This window comes from Staurois parvus, unplaced genomic scaffold (genome assembly GCF_062004578.1).
Source record: "Staurois parvus isolate SC_StPar_1 unplaced genomic scaffold, SC_StPar_1.0 ptg001451l, whole genome shotgun sequence".
In the NCBI taxonomy this organism is placed as follows: Eukaryota; Metazoa; Chordata; class Amphibia; order Anura; family Ranidae; genus Staurois; species Staurois parvus.
The window spans coordinates 1,729,747-1,746,753 of NW_028319247.1; the positions used below are offsets into that span (position 1 = coordinate 1,729,747).

The window sequence follows — 17,007 nt, forward strand, 5'->3', positions numbered from 1 at the left end:
GTGCAGATTGTGGGGTCCTGGAAGAACATCATAGAAAGGGACCCCGCTCGGCCGCTCTCTTACAATAGGCCAGGCAGGAAAGAGTTACAGTACAACTAAAGGCAAAACTTTCTTTTCAAGGATTAGAATGACTGCCGGATTATCGGGGGAGATTCACACTAATTGCCATGAGGCCTCATTCACACCATACAAATGGATGGAAACTGACACACAGACTTCAAATGTATGGGACAGGATCGGCGTCCAGCCAATTACTCTGTAATAAGTTACAATAAAAGGTCATTTTATGATGATAAAGCTGCTCTCAGCTGTTAGATTCTCCCCAGTTTGCCTCCTAGGCCGGGACTAAATGTAAGGAGGTTATAGTAGCTGTGGTCTGTGATCAAAATGTAAAATATTGATGAAACGAGGGGAGGTGGTAAAGGATATTTGTAAATTCTGTATAAAGTTGTATTCTATTTGTATACTTTGCCTGTGTATTGTACACTGCACTCCTTGTGCACAGTTTGCGTTCCTTCCAGTCCTGATTATAAATGATCCTGCCTATGGAATTCCTACCATAAAAGTACAATTGTAATATTAATGTGATCAATATGAGGACAGGAGTTGCCCATCTATAAAATGTTCAGTATTAATGTCCGGAACACTTGCAGAGACATCAGTTTTCATCTGCGCTTCAATGAGTTTCATGTGTGTTGCAGGATCCTGTGCATGTGACAGCAGTGTTGTCGTGAGAACAATCGGTTTCGTTGTGCCCTTGCAGAACTCCTGCAGAAAAACTGACGTCTCTGCACCATGGTATGAATGGGCCCTAAACTGAAGGAAAATGCCCAATTTTCAGTTGTCCCCAGAACAGTAATATAGAGGAAATCTTCCAAACAGGGAAACTTTTGAGGGATTTCCTCTCACTTCCTGTTTTGGCTATGAGACAAGAAGCAAAGAGAAATCTCCCCAATGGACATAGATGGCAAAAATGTGCTCTATGAAAAAAAAAGTATTGGCTTTAGTTGTACTTTTAACGCCTTCCTGCCAACGTGGCGCATATATGCGATGTCTCGGCGGGAGGACCACATATATACATCTATTGGTAAACAATTTACTGTGCAGAGAGCATACTCCCAGCACAGCAACTGACAGGTCACGGAAAGCTCCCAATGCATGCTTGTCATTGGGAGCTTTCCGATCATGTGATTGCTGTGACAGGCAATCACATCGGTCACATGATCAGAATACCCGCCTCCGCGCATTTCTACTGAGTGGGAAGAGGTTAAAGCATATCTAAACCTAAGAACAACAATAGTGCAGCTTCTTTCATTTCAGACTTTTTAAAGTGGAACTTCAACCTAAGAGGTAAGTTCCACTGTATGCCCCGCCCCCCTCCTTTTGGAATTTTCTTTTGGGGGAGGGGGTATTGGTACCTGCTTCCACTTCTGCTGGAATCGCTGAAGACCCTCTTTCCTTGCCCCCAATCTTCCGGGCCAGGTCACAGGAGGCTGCGGGACGATTTACACAGCGCAGCATGGCTCACACATGCACAGTGGGAAGCAGGCTGTGAAGCTTTATGGAGTCACAGCCGGCTTCCCACACTAAACATGGCAGCGCCGGGGGCCTGAAGACTGGCGAAAAATCAGCCCAGGTGAGGATGGCGCTGGACCCCTGGACAGGTGAGTGAGCTTTTATTAAAACAGTTTTTTTAACTTTGTTACCCAATGATCCTGTCAGTAACCCACTTCCTGTCCTAGGATGACAACACTCCCCATTATGGAGGGCCAGTGTGGTCACTGTAGGACAGGAACACCTTCCTCTCTCTTCATAACATAATGAGTGGGTGTTCTGTAGTTCAGGGTCCTGGGCAGTGCAGCAGAGGCACCATATTGTATCTGTATTACAGCAGAAAGGGAAGCTCCTCAGATCTCTGACGGGATGAATAGATGGAAACATAATGAGTGTAACGTGTAAACAGTGCAGATTTAACAGACAACAAGGGAGGAAATAATACCAGTTCGTTGTTACAGTCAGACGATAGTTGTGAACAATTGTGGTGTTTGTCATTCTGAGCCATTCTGGGGGCTCCTTGTATAAAACCCATGAATGGTAAATAGTGGTGCTTCTCAAGAAGCAAGTCCCTTACTGAGGACAACCCCAGGAGGGAGAGAATACACATCACAGAGCTGGGTATCCACACGGCAAGGACCGGTGATGAAGGATCTGTCACTTGTCACCAATACCTTACTCCAGCACACCTCCTCCAGACAAAGGATCGCCCCCCCCCCCTCCTCTATGGAGAGAATGGAGCTGTTTCTGTATCTCTAAGTACTAAGAATCTGAGGAAACACTCCGCCGCCTCATCAATAATCACAGATAATGCCTGAAGACCCAGCAGGATGTTAATGGCTGCACATGACACAGAGGGAGCCTTACTGACCGCACCGGGCACAATGCAGCACTCTGCTCTGCATTACTTCTAGATGCTTTTCAAGGTCCCCTTTCCCCCGATCCCGCCATCGCAAGACGCTCAAATCCTTCACTACACAGAAATGTTATAACGTGTTCAGGAGGAGGAAGGGCAGGTTGTGTGCTATGAGGAGCCCACCAGGAGAAAGTTGTGATGAGAGAGGGGCTGTGGAGGGGAAATCCATTCATACCGGACTTCCTGTTCATCATCATACACAGGGAACTGCCATCTGCACGTGTCTGGAGACAGGCCGCCGACATTTACACCCCCCCCAGCCTGTAATCTGCCAGGAGGTCCTATCTGTGTGTCTGTCAGGTGACAAGAGCGCCAGGTTTATGAAACCAATCACAGACAGACATGGGGGTCGTTTACAAAATCTGTAGTTGTATACAGAAGATACAGACTAATTCCACAGATTTTACCGACACGTGTGGAACAGGAGAGCTGCCCTTACACTGTGTGTGTGACTGTGTATGTGACGGTGTATGTGACTGTGTGATTGTGTATGTGACTGTGGTATGTGACTGTGGTATGTGACTGTGATTGTGTATGTGACTGTGTATATGACTGTGTATGTGACTGTGTGATTGTGTATATGACTGTGTATGTGACTGTGGTATGTGACTGTGTGACTGTGTATGTGACTGTGTGATTGTGTATGTGACTGTGGTATGTGACTGTGTGATTGTGTATGTGACGGTGTATGTGACTGTGTGATTGTGTATGTGACTGTGGTATGTGACTGTGGTATGTGACTGTGTATGAGAGTGTGTGTGTGACTGTGTGATTGTGTATGTGACTGTGTATGTGACTGTGTGATTGTGTATGTGACGGTGTATGTGACTGTGTATGTGACGGTGTATGTGAGTGTGTGTGACTGTGTATGTGACGGTGTATGTGACTGTGTGTGTGACTGTGTATGTGACTGTGTGATTGTGTGTGTGACTGTGTATGTGACTGTGTGATTGTGTGTGTGACTGTGTATGTGACTGTGTGACTGTGTATGTGACTGTGTGTGTGACTGTGTATGTGACTATGTGATTGTGTATGTGACTGTGCGACTGTGTGATTGTGTATGTGACTGTGTGATTGTGTATGTGACGGTGTATGTGACTGTGTGATTGTGTATATGACTGTGTATGTGACTGTGTATGTGACTGTGTGTGTGATTGTGTGTGTGACTGTGTATGTGACTGTGTGATTGTGTATGTGACTGTGTATGTGACTGTGTGATTGTGTATGTGACGGTGTATGTGAGTGTGTGTGTGACTGTGTGATTGTGTATGTGACGGTGTATGTGAGTGTGTGACTGTGTATATGACTGTGTGATTGTGTATGTGACTGTGTGACTGTGTATGTGATTGTGTGTGTGACTGTGTATGTGACTGTGTATGTGACTGTGTGATTGTGTATGTGACTGTGTATGTGACTGTGTGATTGTGTGTGTGACTGTGTATGTGACTGTGTGATTGTGTATGTGACTGTGTGACTGTGTATGTGACTGTGTGATTGTGTATGTGACTGTGTGATTGTGTATGTGACTGTGTATATGACTGTGTATGTGACTGTGTGACTGTGTGTGTGATTGTGTATGTGACGGTGTATGTGACTGTGTATGTGACTGTGTGTGTGACTGTGTATTTGACTGTGACTGTGTGATTGTGTATGTGATGGTGTATGTGACTGTGTATGTGACTGTGTGATTGTGTATGTGACTGTGTATGTGACTGTGTGATTGTGTATGTGACGGTGTATGTGAGTGTGTGTGTGACTGTGTGATTGTGTATGTGACGGTGTATGTGAGTGTGTGACTGTGTATGTGACTGTGTGATTGTGTGTGTGACTGTGTATGTGACTGTGTGATTGTGTATGTGACTGTGTGTGTGACTGTGTGATTGTGTGTGTGACTGTGTATGTGACTGTGTGACTGTGTATGTGACTGTGTGATTGTGTGTGTGACTGTGTGATTGTGTATGTGACTGTGTGTGTGATTGTGTATGTGACGGTGTATGTGACTGTGTGATTGTGTATGTGACTGTGTGATTGTGTATGTGACTGTGTGATTGTGTATGTGACTGTGTGATTGTGTATATGACTGTGTGTGTGATTGTGTATGTGACTGTGTATGTGACTGTGTGATTGTGTATGTGACTGTGTATGTGACTGTGTGATTGTGTGTGTGACTGTGTATGTGACTATGTGACTGTGTGATTGTGTATGTGACTGTGTGATTGTGTATGTGACTGTGTATGTGACTGTGTGATTGTGTGTGTGACTGTGTATGTGACTGTGTGATTGTGTATGTGACTGTGTGATTGTGTATGTGACTGTGTATGTGACTGTGTGATTGTGTATGTGACTGTGTGATTGTGTATGTGACTGTGTATGTGACTGTGTGTGTGATTGTGTATGTGACGGTGTATGTGACTGTGTGTGTGACTGTGTATGTGACTGTGTGTGTGACTGTGTATGTGACTGTGATTGTGTATGTGATGGTGTATGTGACTGTGTATGTGACTGTGTGACTGTGTATGTGACTGTGTGATTGTGTGTGTGACTGTGTGATTGTGTATGTGACTGTGTGTGTGATTGTGTATGTGACGGTGTATGTGACTGTGTGATTGTGTATGTGACTGTGTGATTGTGTATGTGACTGTGTGATTGTGTATGTGACTGTGTGATTGTGTATATGACTGTGTATGTGACTGTGTGTGTGTGATTGTGTATGTGACTGTGTGATTGTGTATGTGACTGTGTGATTGTGTGTGTGACTGTGTATGTGACTGTGTATGTGACTATGTGACTGTGTGATTGTGTATGTGACTGTGTGATTGTGTATGTGACTGTGTATGTGACTGTGTGATTGTGTGTGTGACTGTGTATGTGACTGTGTATGTGACTGTGATTGTGTATGTGACTGTGTGACTGTGTATGTGACTGTGTGAATGTGTATGTGACTGTGTGATTGTGTATGTGACTGTGTGATTGTGTATGTGACTGTGTGATTGTGTATGTGACGGTGTATGTGACTGTGTGTGTGATTGTGTATGTGACTGTGTGTGTGACTGTGTATGTGACTGTGATTGTGTATGTGATGGTGTATGTGACTGTGTATGTGACTGTGTGACTGTGTATGTGACTGTGTGATTGTGTATGTGACTGTGTGATTGTGTTTGTGACTGTGTATGTGACTGTGTGATTGTGTATGTGACGGTGTATGTGAGTGTGTGTGTGACTGTGTGATTGTGTATGTGACGGTGTATGTGAGTGTGTGACTGTGTATATGACTGTGTGATTGTGTATGTGACGGTGTATATGAGTGTGTGTGACTGTGTGATTGTGTATGTGACGGTGTATGTGAGTGTGTATGTGACTGTGTGACTGTGTATGTGACTGTGTGATTGTGTGTGTGACTGTGTATGTGACTGTGTGATTGTGTATGTGACTGTGTGACTGTGTGTGTGACTGTGTGATTGTGTGTGTGACTGTGTATGTGACTGTGTGACTGTGTGTGTGACTGTGTGATTGTGTATGTGACTGTGTGTGTGATTGTGTATGTGACGGTGTATGTGACTGTGTATATGACTGTGTATGTGACTGTGCGACTGTTTATGTGACTGTGTATGTGACTGTGTGATTGTGTATGTGACTGTGTATATGACTGTGTATGTGACTGTGTGACTGTGTATGTGATTGTGTATGTGACCGTGTGATTGTGTATGTGACTGTGTATGTGACCGTGTGATTGTGTATGTGATTGTGTATGTGACCGTGTGATTGTGTATGTGACTGTGTATGTGACCGTGTGATTGTGTATGTGACTGTGTATGTGACCGTGTGATTGTGTATGTGACCGTGTGATTGTGTATATGACTGTGTATGTGACCGTGTGATTGTGTATGGCCAGCTTGGTGTATTATAGGATATTTTCCTGTACAGCCCATCATTTCCTGCAGATACACACCTGACAATTATCTACTCGGTATAAAAAAAATACCTCATTCAGATGTAAACACTTGACTTGTACCGGTGAGGGCCCAACAGTGTATATAAACCAACCAGCACAATACACAGAACACCCCGCACAATACACAGAGTACCCGGCGGCACAGTTTATAAAGGAGCACCCAGCACAATTCAAGGAGCATCCAGACAGTATATAAAAGGAGCACCCAGCACAATACACAGAGCACCCTGCACAGTATATAAAGGAGCACCCAGCACAATACACAGAGCACCCTGCACAGTATATAAAGGAGTACCCAGCAACAATACACAGAGCACCCAGCACAGTATATAAAGGAGCACCCAGCACAATACACAGAGCACCCTGCACAGTATATAAAGGAGTACCCAGCAACAATACACAGAGCACCCAGCACAGTATATAAAGGAGCACCCAGCACAATACACAGAGCACCCAGCACAGTATATAAAGGAGCACCCAGCACAATACACAGAGCACCCTGCACAGTATATAAAGGAGCACCCAGCACAATACACAGAGCACCCTGCACAGTATATAAAGGAGCACCCAGCACAATACACAGAGCACCCGGCACAGTATATAAAGGAGTACCCAGCACAATACACAGAGCACCCTGCACAGTATATAAAGGCGCACCCAGCACAATACACAGAGCACCCGGCACAGTATATAAAGGAGTACCCAGCACAATACACAGAGCACCCAGCACAGTATATATAGGAGTACCCAGCACAATACACAGAGCACCCAGCACAGTATATATAGGAGTACCCAGCACAATACACAGAGCACCCAGCACAGTATATATAGGAGTACCCAGCACAATACACAGAGCACCCAGCACAGTATATATAGGAGTACCCAGCACAATACACAGAGCACCCAGCACAGTATATATAGGAGTACCCAGCACAATACACAGAGCACCCAGCACAGTATATAAAGGAGCACCCAGCACAATACACAGAGCACCCAGCACAGTATATATAGGAGTACCCAGCACAATACACAGAGCACCCTGCACAGTATATAAAGGAGCACCCAGCACAATACACAGAGCACCCTGCACAGTATATAAAGGAGCACCCAGCACAATGCACAGTTTGCACAGTTGTACAGATCACATGTATAGAGAGCACAGAGGCAGACTGGGATTCCCACAGCGCTCCTCAGTAATCTGTTCCCTCCATCCAGGGAAATGTGTTTATAATTCATTACATCTCACTTCATATTTTACTCCCATTGCTATCTCAGCATTCTCCATTACACTTATCTGACTACTACAGAGTTACATTTGTGGGTCAGAGATGTCTGTGTCACATGAAGGATAAATGGATCCCCCCATGAGTGTGATTTATCCGCTAAGACTGAGAATGGACGAAGATAAACATGTCCCATAATATTACTTCTGTATGAATAGGAAAGTCTACATGAAAGTGATCCGGGGGCCTGTAATGTGGCTCAGCTTCTCCCCTCACCTAATACAGAGATTGAGGTTTTATCTACATCTCACATCTACTACGACTTATTACTGGTACTTGTATAGCGCCGTCACTTTACATGTATATTGTACAATCACATCAGTCCCTGACCCTCAAGGGGCGTACAATCTAAGGTCCCTAACCCTCAAGGGGCGTACAATCTAAGGTCCCTAACCCTCAAGGGGTGTACAATCTAAGGTCCCTAACCCTCAAGGGGCGTACAATCTAAGGTCCCTAACCCTCAAGGGGCGTACAATCTAAGGTCCCTAACCCTCAAGGGGCGTACAATCTAAGGTCCCTAACCCTCAAGGGGCGTACAATCTAAGGTCCCTAACCCTCAAGGGGCGTACAATCTAAGGTCCCTAACCCTCAAGGGGCGTACAATCTAAGGTCCCTAACCCTCAAGGGGCGTACAATCTAAGGTCCCTAACCCTCAAGGAGTGTACAATCTAAGGTCCCTAACCCTCAAGGGGCGTACAATCTAAGGTCCCTAACCCTCAAGGGGCGTACAGTCTAAGGTCCCTACATTACATTCATACATACACATACTAGGGACAATTTAGACAGGAGCCAATTCACCTACCAGCATGGCTTTGGAGTGTGGGAGGAAACCGGAGTACCCGGAGGAAACCCACGCAGGCCCAGGGAGAACATGCAAACTCCAGGCAGGTGGTGCCGTGGTTGGAATTCAAACCAATGACCCCAGTACAGGTGAAAGTGCTAACCATTGTGCTGACTTTCTATATAAATAAAAACTGTTCTTGGTAGTTTTGGATGGAGTGCGGATGGGTTGGCATCCCTGTAAGATTTGAATGCTGTCTGTGTCCCAATGGGGACATTCACCCTTCATCTGGCCTGGTGACCATTGTTGCTAAAAATGAAAGTCATGGGACTAGCTGTCACATTGGTCACATGTCTGGGAGTTGGTATTACAGCTCCTGATCATTAGCTTAGACCAAGAGCTATCTTTGACAGCTCAGTCTCTGTGCTGGGAATGCGTTCTCATACCACCCATTGAGAAGTGTGTGGGTGTTAAAACCACCCTTTTTTACCACCACACATATGTATTACATGGGCGGTAAGAGGTTAATATTCAATAAAGAAAAACATTTTGGCTACACATCTACTTGAAGCACTTGTGGGAATCGCTTGTTTTCACACATAGGGATGTTCTCACTGTGCACAGCCAGATGCTGATCCAGCAGCTGACAACATGTGCACCCCTCTCGGCCAAGCCAGATAGAGACAGTGGTTTGTCCCAGGAGAATGGCGTACCGGCAGAAGTGTATGTACGTATTCCACACCGGCAGGAGCGTACGTACTTATTTCACACCGGCAGGAGCGTACGTACGTATTCCACACCGGCAGGAGCGTACGTATTCCACACCGGCAGGAGCGTACGTATTCCACACCGGCAGGAGCGTACGTACGTATTCCACACCGGCAGGAGCGTACGTACGTATTCCACACCGGTAGGAGCGTACGTACGTATTCCACACCGGTAGGAGCGTACGTACGTATTCCACACCGGCAGGAGCGTACGTATTCCACACCGGCAGGAGCGTACGTACGTACTCCACACGGGTAGGAGCGTACGTATTCCACACCGGCAGGAGCGTACGTATTCCACACCGGCAGGAGCGTACGTACGTATTCCACACCGGCAGGAGCGTACGTACAAATTCCACACCGGCAGGAGCGTACGTACGTACTCCACACCGGCAGGAGCGTAAATACGTATTCCACACCGGCAGGAGCGTACGTACGTATTCTACACCGGCAGGAGCGTACGTACGTATTCCACACCGGCAGGAGCGTACGTACGTATTCCACACCGGCAGGAGCGTACGTATTCCACACCGGCAGGAGCGTACGTACGTATTCCACACCGGCAGGAGCGTACGTACATATTCCACACCGGCAGGAGCGTACATACGTACTCCACACCGGCAGGAGCGTACGTACATATTCCACACCGGCAGGAGCGTACGTACGTATTCCACACCGGCAGGAGCGTACGTACGTATTCCACACCCTCATTTCCATCCCTACACTAAACCAGTTGCTGAGACAAGTAAAAGATAATTGGTGCCATGAGGACACTTGTGTGTATTGACAAACGGCTGGGCATTGGGCTGGGGAAGGCAGCGGTCTTGTAGGTGAATGATCTGACCAGAAAGGTGACCCCAGCTGGGCGAGTGTGGGAGACATCTGGGGGCACCAGCCATGACAGCAAACCACCAAACATACAGGGTATCTCCCCAATCCATAGTAAACCATGGAAGGTATTGGCAATGAGCACTGGACTGGGAAAACATTGTCTGGTGGAACAGATTCTATCATACTATTCTATCATACTGACAGCCCCCCTGATGTATCACAGTATGTACCCTGCATGGCCCATTGTCTGCATGCTCAGCTTTAACCCTAGTAATGTATAAGGGTCCTGTATACCAGAGGTCTCCAAACTGCGGCCAGATATGGGCCTTCGCTACCCTTTATCCGGCCCATGGGGCAATATTCCTCCCACTGAGACCAACAAAGGGGCAGCACTCCTTCTATTGAAATCAATGATGGTGTTTTCTTCCCACTAATACCAATGATGGGGCACTACTCCTCCTACTGACCATCAACCCTTAGGCCATGTTTATTCTCACTGATACTGGGGCCAGGACATTTTCTATCCTCACTGGCCCTAATCCGGCCCTCCTAAAGTCGGAAGGACCGCATACAGGCCCTTTGAAAAATTTGGAGACCCTTGCTGTATACCAATACATCAGCTCCTTACAGGACCAACGTTGGTTCAGTGTGGTGCTGAACAGAAATGTCTATATCATCCGGAATGTCAGAGGATCACACTCAATACTCAGTGATAAACAACTTCACGTGGACATGTAATAGGGTGACTGAACATGTCTGACACAGGAAATGAGACATCTGTGTAGCTCTATGCTGCCTGTACACATGTGTGGGGGTGACAGGTGAAAGACAAATCTTTATTTATTATGGCTTCTTAAAGGACAAGTAAGCCTAAAACACAAGATTGCTCCGGTACACAAAACAAGACGAATGCCCTCACTTAGGGATTATCTGTAGTGTGCGTCAGTTCTATGACTGCACAGTCACGTGTTTGTATGTAAATATGACACATACGTCCGAGATGTGGGAAAGGCTTCACATTTACCATGAAACTGTGTTCCAAAGTACATCAAACATATTTACTGTCCTAGGGTGACAGCGCTCTGCACTGCACTGTGGGAGCAGCATAGTATACTGTCATATTAATATATTCAATAGACCAAAAGGGAAGGCACGAGGCAAACAAGGGGTGTGCCTTGGGCAGCATTTTTGTTGGGGGGGAAGATGGGACGCTGGTTGTCTTGCTCACCCTGTGCTCTGCCTTCAGCCACCAGTTCCTGTGTGGTGACGTTGGGCCGGTGACCGGGAGCGGATGGCGCTACTTATGAGGAGGTTCCAAGGGGCACCGGGGCTGGGCGGCAGGAGGAACAGTGAAATGAGGGGATCCGGGGGAGCGGACATGAGACTCCGGGAAGGGAGCCGGGTGAGTGATATAGGCAGCACTGATGGAGCAGAGGGCTGTCGGTGGGAATGAAGACATCTAAAAATAGGAGAGTTGTGGTGGTGAGCCTCTATTTCCCCCCCCTGGGGCTTAGGGCAGCACAAAACCTAAATACACCCCTGTTGGTATCACTGTGCCCCATGGTGGAAAGGAATCACAACTATTAATGACTTATAAAAACGTCATTATGTTTTCCCCAACACATTCAGGGAAGATTTCTGAAAATGAAGTGATAACTAAACATTTAGCAGCAATTTTTTTTTCCTAGTTATTCCAACAGTTGACTTTTACCACCCCTGATTGCTAGGACCTCCATGTATCCAGAAGAAGAATGTTTGATATGTGAAGGGATGATACAGCGCTTGTGTCTTGGAGCCGGGAAATGACTTCACATCCACATTGCACTCAGTAAAAGTGCCCAGCAGTGTTATTTTTTTATTTCAGCTCATCTTCTAATACGTGACTTCCCCATCATCAAACACAAAGGCCTGTTCTGGCACCGGAGATTTCCTCCTGAAGACTGCTCACAAACAGATGTTTAGTAAGAAGATCAGATCGCGCACAGATTTACAGTGCGAAATGTGGAGGAATTTCCTGCTGAGCTTGCAAATGTAGAGGGGGACAAGGCGGCCTAATCCTGCGAGGAAGGTCCGGGGGATTGCGTGCTGCGGGCTGAGCGCTGCTCTGCGCTTCCTGTTTATATCCTGTACCAGGCCAGCACATCACAAGGAATTCCTGCCCGCAGCGGGACACAGATAGGAACTGCTACAGGAAGCAGAATTTGTAACTATTTAGAGAGAAGGGCACCGGTGCTTCGGGTCAGGATGTATGGGGGTTTTAAGGTTTCCTTGTGTAAATAAGTCGTAGCATTGATGTGAATGGAGTGATTTATGCAGAGACTGGTGTGAGATAATGCATTCCTCATCCATCCATCATTACAGCAGCACAGGTGAGGAGAAGACGGATGTGATCCAGCTATGTCCTCTATATATCCACTAGTGCCAGCAGAACCACTCACTCTCCTGTCCTGTACTACACTTCCCATCATTACAGCAGCACAGGTGAGGAGAAGACGGACGTGATCCAGCTATGTCCTCTATATATCCACTAGTGCCAGCAGAACCACTCACTCTCCTGTCCTGTACTACACTTCCCATCATGCTCTGCAACTCTGCTTCTTCATTGACTTCAAATAATGGGAAAAAAAATCTGCTAACCACTTAGGCCCCATGTACACGAGCCTACCCTGACCACGGGAAAACGCAAAACGTAGCAATCACGGTACCGGCGGTCAAAACGTTTCTATCCTGAACGTGATTCTTCTGCATTGAGAGGGAGGTTAACCTCACCTAACCGCGGCAGCTCCTAAACTCTGCTAGAAGTCTGTGTGTACATGGACACCTAGGCCTTTATGGAGCTGAGTCTAGGAGCCTTGGCAAAAAAAATGCCAGCAGGTACTGAACTCACGTTTAGCAGCTGCTCGGGTACATGAGCCCTTACAGGCTCTAGAATGAACCTGTCATGATCATCAAAGTAAAAGTTACTGAGGTGGTGCAAACATTTGTCTTTAACTACTTCCCACCGGATGCAGGCATATTTATGCGGCCTCTCGGCGGGTGCGCCTAAATGCCAAGAGGCCACTTATAGAGTGCGCACCGTCCTCCCCAATACAAAACACAGGTATATAAGGGCACCACAAGATGCCTACACTAAAAACTGGACTCAAGGAATTCGGACACTTTGCAAAATTTGCTGGCTCACTATGAGTTAAAACTGAGGTGCATGCAACCTTGTGGACTTATCTATGTACAGCCAGGACCGGGAGTACACTACCAGCGATCCAGGAGGACAGACACTAGGAGAGATTTACTAAAACTGGAGCACACAGGATCTGGTGCAGCCGTGCATGGCGACCAATCAGCTTCTAACTTCAGCTTGTTCAATTAAAGTTTGGGTTTTTTATTGTAAATGTGCGGTCTCATGTGTAACGTGTGACTCCAGCAACTCGACGCTTCCAATGGACTTTCCTTTCTTCACTCTAATATACAATAAATCTGTAATTTGCCCCATAGCAAGGGTTCACTTAAAGTGTTACCAAACCCACAACAGTACAATCAGTCTGTAGATGCAGTAAACATGCTGGTTATACTCACTGTGGAACCTAAGGGGTTAATCCTCTGCATTGTGTAAAATGCCATTTGATCCTGACTTCCCTGATCCTCCACTTCTTTCAGTGTCCCCCTCTCATCTGATAAGACGTATCATGTAGAGTCACTCTGCACATGCTCAGTTTTATGTGTATTGCTACAGAGGTTTTTTTTCTTTCTTGGGAGAGTGCACATGATCAGCACAGGGCCAATCAGCGCTGTCCAAACAGAGGTTAGGGGCCCTGCATCCTCCTAGAGCAGAAAGAAAACTCCTACTACAAGATTTAACCATTGCTTTGTTGGACACTGATATAATTCATAAGACTGCTATATACTGCTGATGAGAAAAGGGATTTAGCAGTTTATATTTACTAAAATAATTGCATTTCCATGTTCTGTGTACTGTGGGAGACCAGATATAGTGAATGCCGGGTCCGGGGAGAGCGGATATAGTGAATGCAGGGTCCGGGGAGACCGGATATAGTGAATGCGGGGTCCGGGGAGACCGGATATAGTGAATGCGGGGTCCGGGGAGAGCGGATATAGTGAATGCGGGGTCCGGGGAGAGAGGATATAGTGAATGCGGGGTCCGGGGAGAGCGGATATAGTGAATGCGGGGTCCAGGAAGAGCGGATATAGTGAATGCGGGGTCCGGGGAGAGCGGATATAGTGAATGCGGGGTCCGGGGAGAGCGGATATAGTGAATGCGGGGTCCGAGGAGAGAGGATATAGTGAATGCGGGATCCGGGGAGAGAGGATATAGTGAATGCGGGGTCCGGGGAGACCAGATATAGTGAATGCTGGGTCCAGGGAGAGCGGATATAGTGAATGTGGGGTCCGGGGAGAGCGGATATAGTGATGCGGGGTCCGGGGAGAGCGGATATAGTGAATGCGGGGTCCGGGGAGAGCGGATATAGTGAATGCGGGGTCCGGGGAGAGAGGATATAGTGAATGCGGGGTCCGGGGAGAGCGGATATAGTGAATGCGGGGTCCAGGAAGAGCGGATATAGTGAATGCGGGGTCCGGGGAGAGCGGATATAGTGAATGCGGGGTCCGGGGAGAGCGGATATAGTGAATGCGGGGTCCGAGGAGAGAGGATATAGTGAATGCGGGATCCGGGGAGAGAGGATATAGTGAATGCGGGGTCCGGGGAGACCAGATATAGTGAATGCTGGGTCCAGGGAGAGCGGATATAGTGAATGTGGGGTCCGGGGAGAGCGGATATAGTGATGCGGGGTCCGGGGAGAGCGGATATAGTGAATGCGGGGTCCGGGGAGAGCGGATATAGTGAATGCGGGGTCCGGGGAGAGCGGATATAGTGAATGCGGGGTCCGGGGAGACCAGATATAGTGAATGCTGGGTCCGGGGAGAGAGGATATAGTGAATGCAGGGTCCGGGGAGAGCGGATATAGTGAATGCAGGGTCCGGGGAGAGCGGATATAGTGAATGCGGGGTCCGGGGAGAGCGGATATAGTGAATGCGGGGTCCGGGGAGAGCGGATATAGTGAATGCGGGGTCCGGGGAGAGCAGATATAGTGAATGCGGGGTCCGGGGAGAGCAGATATAGTGAATGCAGGGTCCGGGGAGAGAGGATATAGTGAATGCGGGGTCCAGGGAGAGGGGATATAGTGAATGCGGGGTCCGGGGAGAGCGGATATAGTGAATGCGGGGTCCGGGGAGAGCAGATACAGTGAATGCGGGGTCCGGGGAGAGCAGATATAGTGAATGCGGGGTCCAGGGAGACCAGATATAGTGAATGCGGGGTCCGGGGAGACTAGATATAGTGAATGCGGGGTCTGGGGAGAGCGGATATAGTGAATGCGGGACCGGGGAGAGCGGATATAGTGAATGCGGGGTCTGGGGAGAGTGGATATAGTGAATGCGGGGTCTGGGGAGAGTGGATATAGTGAATGCGGGGTCTGGGGAGAGTGGATATAGTGAATGCGGGGTCTGGGGAGAGTGGATATAGTGAATGCAGGGTCCTGGATTTAGTAACACTTTATTATAGAAGTAAAGAGTATAACTATAATAATTTGTTTTTCAGGTTTACAATATGCCACAGAAAATAAGAGGAGATCTGGAGAATGGCACTTCCAAGACCTTCCAAGAACCCATCAAAGTATCGAGATCTCTGTAACCTTCACGTACTGCCCAGTAATGAGGATCACCCAAACTTTCATCACACGGAATTGGAGAACATGAAGCAGTACAGTACGGAGGATGAGTAATTGAGGCTGTGAGTGAATGAACAATGGAGGGGCGGCTGAAATGTGTCCGTACTGGTTAGGAGGATGACATGCAGTGACGTGACGACCTCAGCATTCAAAAAAACCAGATTTATTCTCAGGGTTGGACTCCGCGCCATCCACCCAGCACAGGCTCACTTCCACGTGCTCGCCCCTTTGAAATTAGGGAGGGGAATTTCACTAATTGGAGTCTCTGACTCGCTAGAAAACTGTATCCTCGGCATCTGCAATTCCTCAGACTTTAGTTTGGCGGCTGTTCGGGTACGCAATGTCACTAATCCCTGTCAAACATTTTGAGCCTGACTCATAATTTATTCATTAAATGCAATTTGTGTGGTTGGAAAAATGTAGGGTCTGGTTTATTCTGGGTCAACGGATCTTCATAACCCCTTGAGAGACAGCAAAAGTTGCACATCAATGCTTTAAACAAGAAGTCATAGATGACCACTAAATGCTCGACTTCAGGAGTCTACTGTCTCGATGAAACCACCAACAGCTGACTCAGTGTCCAGTGATGACCCCATATAGAAGAAGGCCAGCAGGCAACTGTAACGCTTGGTTCACATCTGTGCGGGTGGTGCTACTGCTGCGGGACTCGCACAAATACTTGCAGCCACACCACCCGCAGGAGGGTGCCATTATTTCTAATGGAACACCGTCCACACTGGTAAACGCAACTGTACTGGGTACCTCAGTTCCCGTGTGGGCTGCAATTTTGGAAGAAGTGCAGGGACTTTCCCTGTGTGTCCCGGGGCATGGGAGTCCATTCAAATGAATGGGCTCTCGTGCCCGCACAAGTTGCGGCTAGCACGGCCACACGTGTGTGAACCAGGCCTAAGTCAGACTTACATCTGCAGAACCCCCTCTGGCCAACAGGCGGCAACGTTCATCACTGGTCCCTTTCGTCCCTGTAATGCTAAATTGTAGTATAATCTGTGACAGGATTGGTGTAGGAGGACAGAGGGAACACATAGGATGCTTTGGGCACTTATAGGTCATACATTATCTTACTGATGATATTTTGGTAAGAGGGGGAAACTGACCAACTTTACTTTTTTCCTGTGTAATGGGTAGCCTGTGACTACGGTTTAGTGCTGCATGGTTGAACGA

The 17,007-nt window shown here is 47.4% G+C and overlaps 1 protein-coding gene across 1 annotated transcript in view; it reads left to right on the forward strand.

Annotated features, from left to right (window-relative positions):
* LOC149435916 (uncharacterized) overlaps nt 1-16,243 on the forward strand; it is a 256,377-nt gene extending 240,134 nt beyond the window's left edge. The window contains exon 13 of the mRNA XM_089662262.1: nt 15,696-16,243. The gene's annotated coding sequence lies outside the window, so the exon portion shown is untranslated. The remainder of the gene's footprint in view (nt 1-15,695) is intronic.
* Nucleotides 16,244-17,007: the final 764 nt, after the last annotated feature.